Source organism: Sphaerodactylus townsendi, linkage group LG08 (assembly GCF_021028975.2).
Source record: "Sphaerodactylus townsendi isolate TG3544 linkage group LG08, MPM_Stown_v2.3, whole genome shotgun sequence".
Classification (NCBI taxonomy): domain Eukaryota; kingdom Metazoa; phylum Chordata; class Lepidosauria; order Squamata; family Sphaerodactylidae; genus Sphaerodactylus; species Sphaerodactylus townsendi.
Genome location: NC_059432.1, coordinates 15,939,853 through 15,954,892, shown reverse-complemented (window position 1 = coordinate 15,954,892; position 15,040 = coordinate 15,939,853). Strand labels below are relative to the sequence as shown.

The following is a 15,040-nucleotide window of genomic DNA, read 5'->3' as shown; positions in this document are numbered from 1 at the left end:
TGCCCTGCATAGCCAAAGCTCATCCGGTCTCCTCAGATCTTGTAAACTAAGCAGGGTCACCACTGGTTAGTATTTGCATGGGAGACCACCAAGGACATATAAGGTTGCCACGCAGAGGCAGGCAATAGCAAACCATTTCTGACAGTCTCTTGCCTTGAAAACTCCATGGCCCCTTCCGCACATGCAAAATAATGCGTTTTCAAACCACTTTCACAACTGTTTGCAAGTGGATTTTGCCATTCCGCACAGCTTCAAAGAGCACTGAAAGCAGTTTGAAAGTGCATTATTCTGCATGTGCGGAAGGAGCCAGTGAGATTGCTATGAGCTGGCTGTGGCTTGGCAGTACTTTCTACCCCTCTCCCATCCACTCCACCTAGTGGAGAAGTCATGGGTTCTGGTTGATGTGAGGCAGGCTACATTAACAACGAGAGTGAAGGGCTTTGAGTGGCGCCTTGAACTGGACCCAGAAACAAATTGGCAAGTATGACTAGTGTAGCTGTGTAAGATGGGTGAGTTACATTACCAAGAGCAAATAAAGCAGAAAATAAGTATAGTGCTATTGAACCCTAAAACAAACAAACAAAATACCACAGAATAGTACAACGGAACAGCATGCAGTATGACTATCTATCTATCTATCTATCTATCTATCTATCTATCTATCTATCTATCTATCTATCTATCTATCTATCTATCTATCTATCTATCTATCTATCTATCTATCTATCTATCTATCTATCTATCTATCCATCCATCCAGTCTTATATGCCGCCCTACCCCCGAAGGGCTCTGGGCGGTGAACAACATAAAATTACAAATACATAATAAGCTCTTAATAATTTAAATGAAAATGCAGCGATGCAGTGCACTGATGGGACACACTTTGCAAGAATGTTTCTACTATGAGCATGAATTATATTTACAATACTGTGACCCCAAGAAAATTGTGTGCAAGAACTAATAACCAATTCTGAAGAAGCAAATTTAATATTTCCACAAAACGGGCATAGAACCAGGGTGCTTGTCCATTTGAACGACTTGGGCCTTCAACATTTGGATCCTCAAATTGGACTATATGCTTTGAAAGAATATTCCTTCCCCATGAACTTTGGGTGTTTATTGCATGTTTATCTATTCATATGGATATATTAAATGTGCACTGCATCTTTTCATTGTTCTCTAAGACTATTTGGAGCATTATTATAGCCAAGATACATTCCTACCAGCTAACTCCTGACAATAACCAGATTGCTGCATTCTGAGCCAGCTGTGGGTAACCCAATGTACAATGCATTACAGAAATCCACATTACAGTTATCGACAAAAACAGGGCCAGTCTGGCTGAATCTACGGGCCAAACTAGACATGATGGTGTCCTACTGTCTTCCATGAGGACTCTGCGGCCATTTTAAAATCACAGTGCTGTGTTTTGTCCTTCCCACCTTGGGATGTGCCACAACAGCCATGGGGGTTGCACAACCATTTCAACACTTGATAAGGCGTTGCAGAGGGGAAACGAGAACTCCTCAGCCAGCTACACTGTGGACCCAATCAGGATCAGACCCCTCTGGCTTTTTAATATTACTTTAAAAGGGCAGTGGCATCCTTGTAGGAACCAAGAGGATGCCTTCATGTCTGTACTGGTCCTTAAAAAGGAGACAGTTGGCAAACAGAACACAGCTGATAGAAGCTGCTCTTGGCCACTATGCCAACTTGCTTTTCAAACAGCAAGGCTAATGGGCGGAGCATAAGAATGAGGGGAGAAATATATGATTTTTCTGGAGCTTGGGGTTGCAGGTGACCCTGTGCAGACTTCAAGCCCATTACCATTATATAATCTGTTTATATCATTTTAAGAAATAAAACAGACATATTTTTTTTTCATTCACTAATCAAGTACATGGAAGGATGCAGTGGCGTAGGAGGTTAAGAGCTCGTGTATCTAATCTGGAGGAACCGGGTTTGATTCCCAGCTCTGCCGCCTGAGCTGTGGAGGCTTATCTGCGGAATTCAGATTAGCCTGTGCACTCCCACACATGCCAGCTGGGTGACCTTGGGCTAGTCACAGCTTCTCAGAGCTCTCTCAACCCCACCCACCTCACAGGGTGTTTGTTGTGAGGGGGGAAGGGCAAGGAGATTGTAAGCCCCTTTGAGTCTCCTGCGGGAGAGAAAGGGGGGATATAAATCCAAAACTCTCTTCTTCTTGTATAAGCACGACCTGGGTCTGGAGAAATGCTACTTGGACCATCTGCTGCTAACAACAAAATCCTGACGAGTCAGTCAGTTCTTACGTTTTTAAATGGGAGATGTGGCAAGAAGTCCACTGATAATGTTTGTTAAGGAAACATGGAAGAGAGTCTGTGATCAATCCAAAGCCTCCTTAACTGTGGAATAGGTTCCTTTCATAGTCAGCCTTGCTTCATTCTGCTATGTGCAGGGAAACACTGTGAAGTACAGAGTCCAAGGACAATCTATCAATTGCCACATGTTCTTTTGTAATTGTTCACATCTGAGTGCCAAGCCATTACCCACTTTCCTTTCTGTCTGGTGCCAATTGATCCTTTATTGCACATCTGTTTAGTTGGAAAAACTCAGTGCTTTAGAAGATTAATGCAAAGCCGGGCAGTAAAGCTGTCAAAACTTTGAGCCTCGAGTGCACTTGTGGCTACAAACAATGGTCAGAATACTGGGTTTGACCCAGCGCCAGTGCAAATTAAATAGGTCTACATTATTCTACCACCATTAAGATTGCATTTTTTAAACTTCCCATTCCATGAATGCCAAATGCTTACCATTTAACAGTCGTCCCTGAATATCATTAGGTAGAATGGTACCCTTTGATGTTGTCATCCAGTTTTCTGTCCCCAGACAAGGTTTCCTTCCTCTGTAACATCTGCAAGAGGTTCATGTCCCATCCTAGATGATGATAATGATGAAGAAGAAGAAGAAGAAGAAGAAGAAGAGGAGGAGGAGGAGGAGGAGGAGGAGGAGGAGGAGGAGTTTGGATTTATATCCCCCCTTTCTCTCCTATAGGAGACTCAAATGGGGCTTACAATCTCCTTGCCCTTCCCCCCTCACAACAAACACCCTGTGAGGTAGGTGGGGCTGAGAGAGCTCCGAGAAACTGTGACTAGCCCAAGGTCACCCAGCTGGCGTGTAGCCAGGAGTGGCCACCAGGCCTAATCTGAATTCCCCAGATAAGTCTCCACAGCTCAGGCGGCAGAGCTGGGAATCAAACCCGGTTCCTCCAGATTAGATACCTCCTACACCACTGCCGTATGGCTAGCATAGTTACTAATAGATATTTTTTAAAATGGGTTAACTCTCTTTAATACACTAGATTTACAGAAATATAACCTGGGAAACTGCTGAAAGTATTGTGGCGTCACATGGGACATTTTTCCTTGCATGAGTTTACACTAGTTTTGCCATCACCAGAACAGGAAATTGCTGGACATTTGGGGTGGAATTTGGGGAGGGGGCCTCAGTGCGGCCTAACCCCAAAGAGTTCACCCTCCAGAGCAGTTGTTTCCTACAACCTCCAAAACATTGTATTGTTCACAGTCTTGCTCAGAACTTGGAAACGGAGGGCTGCAACTTCCTTGATTGAATCCATCGATCTCATGTTGGGCCTTCCTCTTTTTCCTGCCACCTTCAACTTTTCATAACATTATTGTCTTTTCCAGCCACTGCTGTCTTCTCATAACGTTTATCAAAGTACGATCGCCTCAGTTTAGTCGTTTTAACTTCTAGGGCAGTGATAGCGACCCTTTTCGAGACTGAGTGCCCAAACTGCAGCGATGCCAAGCGTTACCGCAGAAATATAACAACGACGAGTTGAAACAGAATCACGGAGGTTTAGTTTAGAAAAAGCGGTTGGCTCCAGATGTCAATGCGTTACTCGAGAGGGTAAAGCGATTTGGTAGTCGGTGGCTTTGCTTTGAAACAACCGTGCAACTCTTCCAATGGGCTATGAGTGTTTACTTAGAAGCAACCCCCATTGCCAGCAACCGAGCTTACTCCCAGGTAAAGGATCGTGATTTAGTTCTTTGCAAAAAAATCAGTGGGGTTTAACAGCGCTTAACAGTGTTACCGACAACACTTCCCCAAAACTAGGTCTTAGGTTTAATGCTAATAATCACGCCCAGCAGCCCAGGCCAGCCTAGATGTGCTGGGGGACCCTGTTCTGCGTGTGCTTACAGAGGAAACCGAGTGCCACCTCTGGCACCCGTGCCGTAGGTTCGCCACCACTGTTCTAGGGAGAGTTCAGGCATGATTTGACCTAGAGGTTATAATATTTTTTCCCCTCTCAGCAAATTTCACAATGCTGGTTCCAAGCTCTGCAAATGGTAGGAGCGTCTTCTGCTCTGAAGGGAAAGCTTACAAAGGTTTTCCATTTATCAGTGAAAAACAAACAACAGAAGAGCGTGTCAGTATTTCGCCATGGAAGTTCTATTCATGTAAACAATTCCCTTTGCTGACTCTTTCAATGTATCCATCTCTCCCAAATCTGGGAACTGTTTAATTTTTTAGCTTTGCTTTGTACGCTGGCTCCTCTCCACAATATTGTCAAACTTTTTTTTTTTTAAAAAGTATCCATACCAACTTTTGCTTTCTTGAGAGTTCCTATTTATTTATATTTTAATGACCTGGGAAGGAAATTACTTGCAGTCACATCAGTCAAAAGTTGTGGGGGTGGGGGGTGGGGGTGAAAGGCAGATCCAGAAATGGAGGGGGAGAGGCAGATCAGTTGGAGGAGGAAGACGGCAGTCAGAGGAAGAAACTGAACAGATGCAGTCTGAAGGAGGTTTGTCAATAAATGGGCGACTGTCTCTTTAAGAGAGCTACCTTAAGGAAATCCATTCCCCCCCCCCCCGCGCTGCCCTGAGTGGGCGACGTCACTTGCTCGCGGGGGGGGGGGGTGTATGCCGGGGATCAAATAAATGCGCAGCTGGAGCAGGCGGAGAAAGTGACAAGAGTTCCCGTGCGGACCTGCAGAGCGGCTCCCAGGTAGAGGCGACCGGCTGCTTCCTTGCCATCTCTCTAGAGGCACTAATTCTCTTTTTAGCAGGGAACAGGCTGCTCCTGTTTACTTTGCAACCACTGCGATGTTGCTGCAGTCCTTTTTGTGTGTGTGTGCCCCCCCCCCCCACCCCACCCCACCCCACCCCCCTCTCTTTCACTGTCCTCTCCAAATGCAGGCTCGTTTTCATTGAGGCTGCTGTCATGTTGTCTGCGTTTCACGCTTTGGGCCAGTTGGGGTTTTAATCCGTCGGATGCACCAGTTGGGATTTATGGCAGGCCATTTGTTCACTAATCACACCCGGATCAGCTTCTTAGCTGTCTCCCGCCTCTTACGTTGGTGGTCGTCCAGTGTTCAACCAGCGCATGCTTTTTTTAAACAGCCAACAGTGTCCTGCTAACCTGTCTAAAACTGCATTCTATAATTATCATCTCTCCTTCCCTTATCTTTTCCTAATAAGCTGCTAGCTGAAATACATGCATGCAAAGAATGTGGAAAGCGTCCTTGGCACATGGCAAAAGGATGTTTCCCTTTCCTGAAAAGTCTTCCATCGCTAAAAGCCCCGCTTCTCTTCCGATTAAAGCTTTTTGTTTTAAAATAGCCATTAACAGAAGTGTCCAAGAATGACTGACTCAGCAGGTTTCTTGTGACTGGATAATTAGATAAGCTAAGGCTACATGCCTACTAATACATATTTACTCTGAAGGAAGGCCCATAGTTTTCATGGGTCTATTCCTAGGTAGAATTGTAGTCTTAATACTTGAGCTGTTTAAATTATTATTATTATTATTATTATTATTATTATTATTATTATTATTATTATTATTATTATTATTATTATTATTATTATTATTATTATTATTATTATTAATAGACCGCCCAACCCCCAAAGGGCTCTGGGCTGTGTACAATGAGACATAAAACAAATACAATATAAGGTCTCATAAAATACAATATAACGATAAAACATTAAAATACATTAAAATACATTATAGCATCAATTCCAGAGAGTACAAATAAAAATACATGCCCAAATGCATGCACAGATGGCGCCCAACCCAAAGGCCAGGGGGGCCAGCATTGCCCAGTTGGTGGTCTTAACTAAACGAACCTCAAAGAAATGGATATAGACGCTCTTTTTTAATAACCAGAAATTACTGTTCACTTTTTGGCTTCTCTTTCTGCTGCGTAAGAGTCCTCTAACTTCTGCACTGTATGTTTCAAAACTTGAACAGTCCTCCTACTGAGACCTGACGGGAAAAATGTATGGCCTTAGAACAGAGGTTCTGAATAGAATAATACTTCAGATTTGCTGGCGATTATTAAAGCAGGGATTACAGTCTGCAACGCCAGGCCGCAAAACAATTCCCACTAACTCTGCCAATTTCTAATCCATACATGATAAAAAAAATTGTCCTCCCTTCCACCCATGACAGAAAATACAGAGTTTTAAAATGTAAATGAACTCTTAAGTTTTGTTCCATCCCTTCATAGTTTGTGTGCTGTAGATAAACAGTGCTCTGTCTGAGCTCTGGAACTGGAAAGCCTATGTTGCTATTTGTTGTATTTTCCTCACACCTTTTCTTTAGGTGTGGCATGCATGAGTTCCCCCCTCATAGTGTGGGGCTCATGCTCTCCCAACAACTTTGGAAAGTAGGTTGGGCCAACGGTCTTAAAATGTCCCACATTCGGGACCTGCCATGAATTCCTGTTGTCAAGTATGTGACTTCAAAATCATGGGATGTGAAGAGACTAATCCAGATTTATGACCTCATCCGTATAAAAGACAAGTTCATGGGCTGTGGACTAAGAAAGCCAGGGATAAAATATATGCCGAGCACTAGGATATGTACCATAGTGAAGGATCATAAATTGGGGGCCAGAGTCATGGAAAAATCCTTTTTATCGCTGGGGTACCTCCTCATCTTGCTGATCTTCTCAACATGCATACCGAGAGGCAGGAGGCATGATGACCGTTCCTTTCCACATATGTGTGACAGCTTGTCCCAAAAGCCAGCAGAGAGTGAGTGGAGACTCTAAGGCAGTGGTGGCAAACCTTTGGCACTCCAGATGTTATGGACTACAATTCCCATCAGCCCCTGCCAGCATGGCTAATTGGCCATGCTGGCAGGGGCTGATGGGAAACAACAGTCCCTTCCTGGAGAATATAAAATTGCTACTGACTCTATCAGGGGTTGGCCCAGCAGATGGAGCTTAATGACTCATTTGAGGGTCATGACCTATAGGTCAAAAACCACTGGGTTAGGTGGCTGACAGGTAGTGGCTAGTCCAAGGCCATTCAGTACGTTTTCGACTGAACAAGAATTTCAGTGTGAGTCTCCCCGGTTCATGAATAACCCTCTAAAAACTATGCTGTGATAAGGGTGGCCAACTCCAGATTGGGAAATTTCTGGAAATTTTAGGGTGGAGCCTGGGGAAGGTAGGGTTTGGGGCAGTGATGGGATCCAAAAATTTTAGTAACAGGTTCCCATGGTTGTGGGATTCATACTGCAGCGTAGCGCCAATGGGACTGAGCGGGGCATGACAGGGGCATGGCCGGGCATTCCAGGGGCGGGGCATTCCTGGGTGGGGCTGTTGCAAGGACGCAGCTGCTGCACCGGTCCTTGGGCAGGGAAGCGAGATTATGCATGGCGCTTGAGCCTTGCGCCGCCAGTGCACCTCCTGCTAGACTGCTGGGTCTGCTGCTGAGGAGGCGTGAGGAGGAGGCGTGGCGCAAAGGCAAAAAATCACTTGGCGGGAAATCTGCAATTAGTAACCCCCTCTCGGCACACACAAATAATGAGTAACCTGTCCTGGGAACCTGTGAAGAACCTGCTGGATCCCACACACTGCAGACAGGGGAAGTGATGATGGATCTCAGCTTGGGATATAGTATATAGAATCCACTTTCCAAAGCAGTCATCTTATCCAGGGGAAGTGACCTCTGTGCTGACTCCTCACAAGCAACACGGGTTCATGGAACCCGTTTCCATTGGCTGTGCTGTTTGCATGGCAGCTGCAGGGGCCAGCTGGGATTGCTGGGATCCAGGAGGCAGGAAGCAGCATGGTTTGTGTGGAAATGCTATGTTTCCGTGCAAATGGCGCAGCCGAGAATCCACTCCCACTCAAGAATCCCACACCTACCTGCACGGCATGCAGCCACCTATTAGAGCACAGGTGTCAAACTCGCGGCCCTCCAGATGTTATGGACTTCAGTTCCCATCATCCCCTGCCAGCATGATGCTGGCAGGGGATGATAAAGTATAGTCCAAACATCAGAGAACTACGAACCCAGCTACTATATATAAGTATCCACACTAATGGCAGCTGCCTGGGGAATCCACCATAATGGTGGATGGAAGGAGGTAGCGACTTAAACATTTCCTGCTTGCCATAGTTCACACAAAAGCAGGAAGCATTTACAATCCGGGTTCAAGAAAGAAATTCGTTAATTTAGTGACTTTCATTTAATCTGGGTTCTGGCCAATAACGTGGGCTAGAGGCAATTGGGGGGCAAGTTCTGTGAAAACTCCCCCCCCCAACGCTTTTAAAAAGGGCCTCAACCCATTTTTCTTGGCCTGTGCAGAATTGCCCTGTTGTCCAGAGATCAGTTGAAATTTTGGGAGTTCTTCAGGCTCCAGGTTGGCAACCCTGACCGTGCTACCAACATTATTATCAGGGCAGACTGTTGGTAAGAGGTTCAGTTTCTGTGGCAAACCACATTTCCATCTCCTGGATGGTTGGGGCTCCCATTTTGGCCCTCCCTGTTGTTGTTTTTTAAGGGCAAAATGGTGAAAAATCTAATCCAACGCCCGTGAACTCATAGTCTATTTTTATGCAGAAGTTCTTGTTCCAGAACTGAGGGATCCGAGCCAATGAGACCTTGTTTCTTTAATAGGTTAACTAAAGTTACGTTTTGGCATCACCAAGACATGCTTAACGGTATTGTAACACTAACGAGTCTCAATTTAGCCATCTCAAACTGCTGACCCTTTAAGCAGCAACAGCTGCTGGATTTTATTCTAAGTAAAGCAATCCAGATTGAACAGCTTTCCTCTACAACCTATAATTCAACAGAGAAGAGAGAAAAACCTCTTTCAAGCAGTTATGTCTGCATTGCAAGTATAAACTGCTTCAATAGTTACTTGTTTGTTCTGAAAGCTCTGGGAACTTTAGGTATGGGATCTGACAAAATTTCCAGAATCCTCCCCAAACTACATTTCCAAAGATTCCTTGGTGGAGAAGCCTTGATTCCTAAACATGTGTGAAAATGTAGTGTATTGGCTCTGTTAAGAACTGGTTACATGCAAGTGAATGGGCAAGTATTATATATATATATTTAAATTATATAACAATTTTCCATTAACAATATTCAGTTCATGTTGTTATAATTTTCCAAGGGGCAAAAGGAAGCTGGCAAACTTTGTCTTACCAAAGGTCACATTATAAGCCTATGGATAGCAGAGGCTGGTCTCCAGAGGCCCAGATGATGATAGATCATACACCATACATAGAAATATTTGTTGCAGTTCTGCTGTCTTTTCCAGGCAATCTCACCGACCAGAGTCTTTGTTCAGTCCTAGCAGGCCCCATGATCCATTTGCAGCCTTTTAAAAGTGATCCATAGTAATCTCCTCCTCTCTTTTTCACAAACAGAAAAGCTGGTTTGATTCAACTCACTAATTTGAAAGATATTTGGAGTCCCTTCTCCTCCAAATATCTTTTGGAGCATTAGTGGCGTAGTGGTTAAGAGCAGGTGTACTCTAATCTGGAGGAACTGGGTTTGATTCCCTGCTCTGCCGCTTGAACTGTGGAGGCTTATCTGGGGAATTCAGATTAGCCTGTGCACTCCCACACAAGCCAGCTGGGTGACCTTGGGCTAGTTACAGCTTTTCGGAGCTCTCTCAGCCCCACTTACCTCACAGGGTGTTTGTTTTGAGGGGGGAAGGGCAAGAAGATTGTAAGCCCCTTTGAGTCTTCTCCTTCTCCTTCTCCTCCTCCTTCTCCTCCTCCTTCTCCTTCTCCTCCTCCCCCCGCCCCATACACATTGGGACTAAAATTACTTTCAATTTTAAAAAATCCAAATGCCCATCCACATAGTTGTATTGTAAATATGATTGCATATTAATCGGGGGGTTTTCCATTCACCAGTTGTTAGGAGAAGGTGGTCCAAAGGCTTTCTGGACCATAAATGTTGGTCCATCAAAAATGTCTTGGAATGTTATATGGCTCATCTGTCTTGGTTCCCTCAGAGATGATTGCTCCAGGGCAGGGAAACCAAATGCGGATCCTGTCAAGAGTTTTTAGAAAGATGGTAGGGATAGGTGGAGCTTTTGTTCAACAAGATTTCTAGTTGACCATTGGAAATTAGATTGGCCGTGCAGTTTTTGAAAGTGTTGCTTTTGCAGTGGCCACCACCATAGCACAAGAATCTCCACAGTGTGACTGAAGGTAAGCCGTGGTGACCATTTTGTGGCTGGCGCATTTCCTGTGGTAGCCATTTTGTGGCAGTCATTTGGTGGCTGCATCCATTACACTGTGTCGGAATTCCAAAGGTGCTCACATGTTCAAAAAGTTGGAGTCCTTTGTTCTGGGGTATCCTAGTAGAATTCCAGCCATTTCCCCTATCCAGATTCAGAGACTGGAATTTACTTCTTGGGAGAAGTGTTTTCTTTCCTCACACCGCAGCCCCCTTGAGATTTGGGACATATTGACACATAGATGAATATCACCCTGTTGTTTTGATGTGGCAGTCATTCACTTCCGGGATTGTCTTGTCCACACAGGAAAATAGGACAGGGCATCCTTCCATTGCATCCATACATTGTTGAGTATTCTTTTAGAGTTATAATGCAGAAGATTTGCAATGGGATTGGCTTGAAAATCCGGTGACAAATGATCATTGTAGTACAACATGCAGTGATGCATGGTTGTGTACTGTGTTAGAGTTTGTTCTATCTAGTCTTCCTGAGCAGCACTTGAAGGGCCCCTCACAGGATGTCTTTGGCTCTTGTTCTCTCAGCCCTTATACTCTGCAGGTCCTTGTCAGAGAGAACTCAAGAAGCAAAGCTAGTAATGTCTGCTGTTCTGTTCCAACAGCCTCCTATAACATAATAACATACTAGTGGCATAATAGGTTGACTAGGGGTCTCTTTAGAGGAAGGACTCTCAATGTCCTGGGGTGGTGCAGGTATAGTTGGATTACTGCCACCTTCCTGAATGTTTTTGGCTCTTTCTAGAGGCTATAGAGTTGGCCATCCCAGCTTCTCCTTGCCATCCCAGATAGAGCACGGGGACCACAGTCCCAATCAGATTAGGCAAGCTTCTCTTGAGAGACCGCTTCTTACGAACATGCATGGCTATACCAATTGCTCCGCCAAGGCCTTTTGGACATAGCATCTCTAACACATCATAAATGTAGCTTCAAATGTTGGATTACTGCTGCTTGCTCACCCATATGATAAGGGGAAGTATTATAGGGTGCCATCCTTTAAGTATCTTAGATAAATCTGATAATCTAGGTTTTATAGTGTTATAAGAACTAGTAGCATTTAGTTTATCAATGGCTGCCAGAACTTCTTCCTTGTCTACCACTATCTTCGCTAGTTCCTCGGATTCACCTTCTAAGAAGCTTGGTTCAGGTGCAGGAGTTTTCCTCACCTCCTCTTGGGTGAAGACAGATGCAAAGAATTCATTCAGCTTCTCTGCAATCTCCCTGTCATCTTTTAGCACACCTTTTGTTCCTTTGTCATCTAATGGTCCTACCACTTCCCTAGCTGGCTTCCTGCTTTTGATGTACTTGAAGAACTGTTTGTTGCTGGTGATGCTCCACTAGTCCAAATTTACTTTGCACAGTGACCCATCCAGAAATGGCCCAAGGACTTGTGTGTGTGTGTGTGTGTGTGTGTGTGTGTGTGTGTGCCCTAGCCAAACTATGACCTTGGTACCTATCTAATATATGCTTTATGTATGCTTTATTATATTTATCCAATCAATAACTGTGTGATGTTTAGTTTTGTTAGCTGCTCTGAGCCCTACATTTATTGGGAGGATAGAAATTGAATGGGTGGGTGGATGGATGGATGGATGGATGGATGGATGGATAGATGGACAGATAGATAACCTTTTCAAGAGATAGGGCAAAACACAGAATGATCAAGAGAGTGTTCCTAACATGCTGCTGTGGATGCTGTGGTGCTCACCAGTGTGTCTCCCATTGCACACTTGTTTCTTCCTCAAAGCATCTCTTCCTCAAAGCAAGATGATTTGGTATCCTAGGTTTCATCCATTTTATTAGAGTAGAAGATGTTTTGTAAAAGCCTGGGAGGCAGCATCTTTGCGTTTGCAGAAAGCACCCCTTTTCAAACAGCTATTCCCATCGCAAAGTTAAGTCTTTGTACTGAGCCCCCATGGCAGCCATTTTGTTGTGGCATTCACTGTGTGTGAGTAAAGTTCCAAGTGTGAAGCTGAGGTGATTTGCCATTGCTGTTCTCTGTGGAGCCTTCCTTTGTGGTCTCCCTTCCACACAGCAACCCTGCTTAGCTTCCAAGATTTGAGGAGACTGAGCTATTCCATCCCATCCCGCCATCCCATGGCACTCACTACCTCTTTTGAAAATTCCAAAGCTTCCTAATACCGTAGCTTGGTTATGAGTATGGATCCCTGGAGTAAGGACCTTCATTACTAGCTTGTGGTGGTAGTGGTTGCTGGCTCATTCCCAACTCATTCTGACCAGTCATTCTTAGCCTTTTAGGAGTGACGCTCCATTAGTCCAAATTTACTTTGCACAGTGACCCATCCAGAAATGGCCCAAGGGCTTTTTTGTGTGTGTGTGCCCTAGCCAAACTATGACCTTGGTACCTATCTATTCTCATTCCATTTCCTATGACGCCAAATTATTATTATTACTATTACTATTACTATTACTATTACTATTACTAATTATTACTATTACTATTACTATTACTATTACTATTACTATTACTATTACTATTACTATTACTATTACTATTACTATTACTATTACTATTACTATTATTATTATTATAATAGGTGGATGGGTGGATAGACAGATAGATAGATAGATTATTATAATATAATATATTATAGACAGGATAGATAGATAGATAGATAGATAGATAGATAGATAGATAGATAGATAATAATAATAATAATAATGGATAGACAGATAATAATAATAATAATAATAATAATAATAATAATAATAATAATAATAATAATAATAATAATAATAATAATAATAATAGACCGCCCAACCCCCGAAGGGCTCTGGGCGGTGAACAATGAGACATAAAACAAACACAATTTAAGGTCTCATAAATACAATATAACCAGGTGTTTTTTTGAGAAACCAATAAAATGTGTAGTTACCGCACTATGAACCCCAAGCAAGTGGGAGTTCATCAGCCCCTCCTCTCCCAGCTGGGCCAGAGCTGGTGTTTGAAGAGGTGTGCTGGAGGGGGAGGAGGGGTTGACAGGTTGGAAGCAAGGGAGTCAAAGCAATACATCTACAACAGGTAGAGGGCAGTGATGCACTGCAGGGGGCTGGCCAAGTGTGCTGCTGAAGAGATAGCATCAAGACAAGCTCCCCACCCTCGTGGCCCTTTCTAACCTGCTATGTTCTTTCCTGCTGAACAGCTCCCATCTACTCTTCAACCTTCCCCTCTCTTCTTTCAGCTGCTTCCATGAAGTCCCCCCCCCCAGTTGTCACAAAGGAGGAGTGATGAGAAGGAAAGAGAGAGACGAGGACAGAGGGCAGAAGTAGCCATTGAGAGAGTTAGCCTGGGACTAGGGTTCCCAGCTGCCCGCTACTGGTGAGCAATCACCCGCTGATTCAGGTCACTGCCCACTGACACTCAGCCGATCCACCTTTGGATCCCGACCCACAGGTTGGAAAACCCTGATTTCGGACAACTGTAGAAATCTAATTTGTATGAGTATTTTCTCTGTGGAACTGCAGTTAGTAGTAATTTAGATCAATTGATATTTAGGTTAAGCTACAATTAGTAATTATTTAGAGAGTTAGCACAACACAGTGGTTGTTGATTCCATAATTGTTTTGTTTTACATTGCTGATGCAGCATATTGGTGCAGACCACCTTATCTTCAGTTTAAGAGTGAAAGCAGCCCGTCTCTGCTGACTGGCAGTGTTGCGAAATGTCAAAAATGAACTGCTCTTAGTTTACAGCAGGAAAAACTGCAGGAAGTCATCCACAGCACTAATCTGTGACCCTAAGTAGGCAATCCCTAAGTAGGCAATCTGTGACCCTAAGTAGGCATTTAGCTGGAGACTCAGACAGTGGTGGGATTCAGCAGGTTCGCACCACTTCGGCAGAACCAGTTGTTAAAATGATGCTTGTAAACAACCAGTTGTTAAATTATTTGAATCCCACCACTGGACTCAGGCTCTTTCTGCACATGCAGAATAATGCATTTTCAATCCACTTTCAATGCACTTCACAGCTGGATTTTACTGCGTGAAATAGCAAAATCCACTTGCAAACCATTGTGAAAGTGCATTGAAAGTGCATTATTCTGCATGTGCGGAAGGGGCCAGAGAGTGTGATCTGTAACTTATGTGTACCAGGATAGTCAGTGAAAACTCTCAAATGAGCAGGCAGTTGTATAGTTGAAAGGGGGTTTTATTAACAAACTAAGTAACAGAAAAAAGAAGATATGTCTCAAGCAATGAGCATACACTAAGGTGACCAGATGTTCACCTTTTAAAAGCGGGACACCATTGGGGGGTGCGCTCGCACACGCGCAGCCACAGGAGCGCACTGCCTTCTGTGGCGCTCCCCTGTGACAGGGTGGGAAACGGGAGCACCCCAGAAGGCAGTACAGCAGCGCGGGAGGCTGCCACACTGTCAAACCCCTGTTTCCTGCCCTGTCACAGGGGAGCGCCCCAGAAGGTAGAGCGGCAGCCTTCCAAAAATCGGGACATTTAAAAAACCCCACGGGATGTGGGACAAATTAATCAAAAGCGGGACTGTCCCG

General features: G+C 44.3%; 1 protein-coding gene across 1 annotated transcript in view; it reads left to right on the top strand.

Moving 5' to 3' along the window:
• The first annotated feature begins 4,938 nt into the window (after nt 1–4,938).
• Nucleotides 4,939–15,040, top strand: part of LDB3 (LIM domain binding 3) — a 237,885-nt gene continuing 227,783 nt past the window's right edge. Inside the window, exon 1 of the mRNA XM_048506860.1 lies at nt 4,939–5,010. The gene's annotated coding sequence lies outside the window, so the exon portion shown is untranslated. The remainder of the gene's footprint in view (nt 5,011–15,040) is intronic.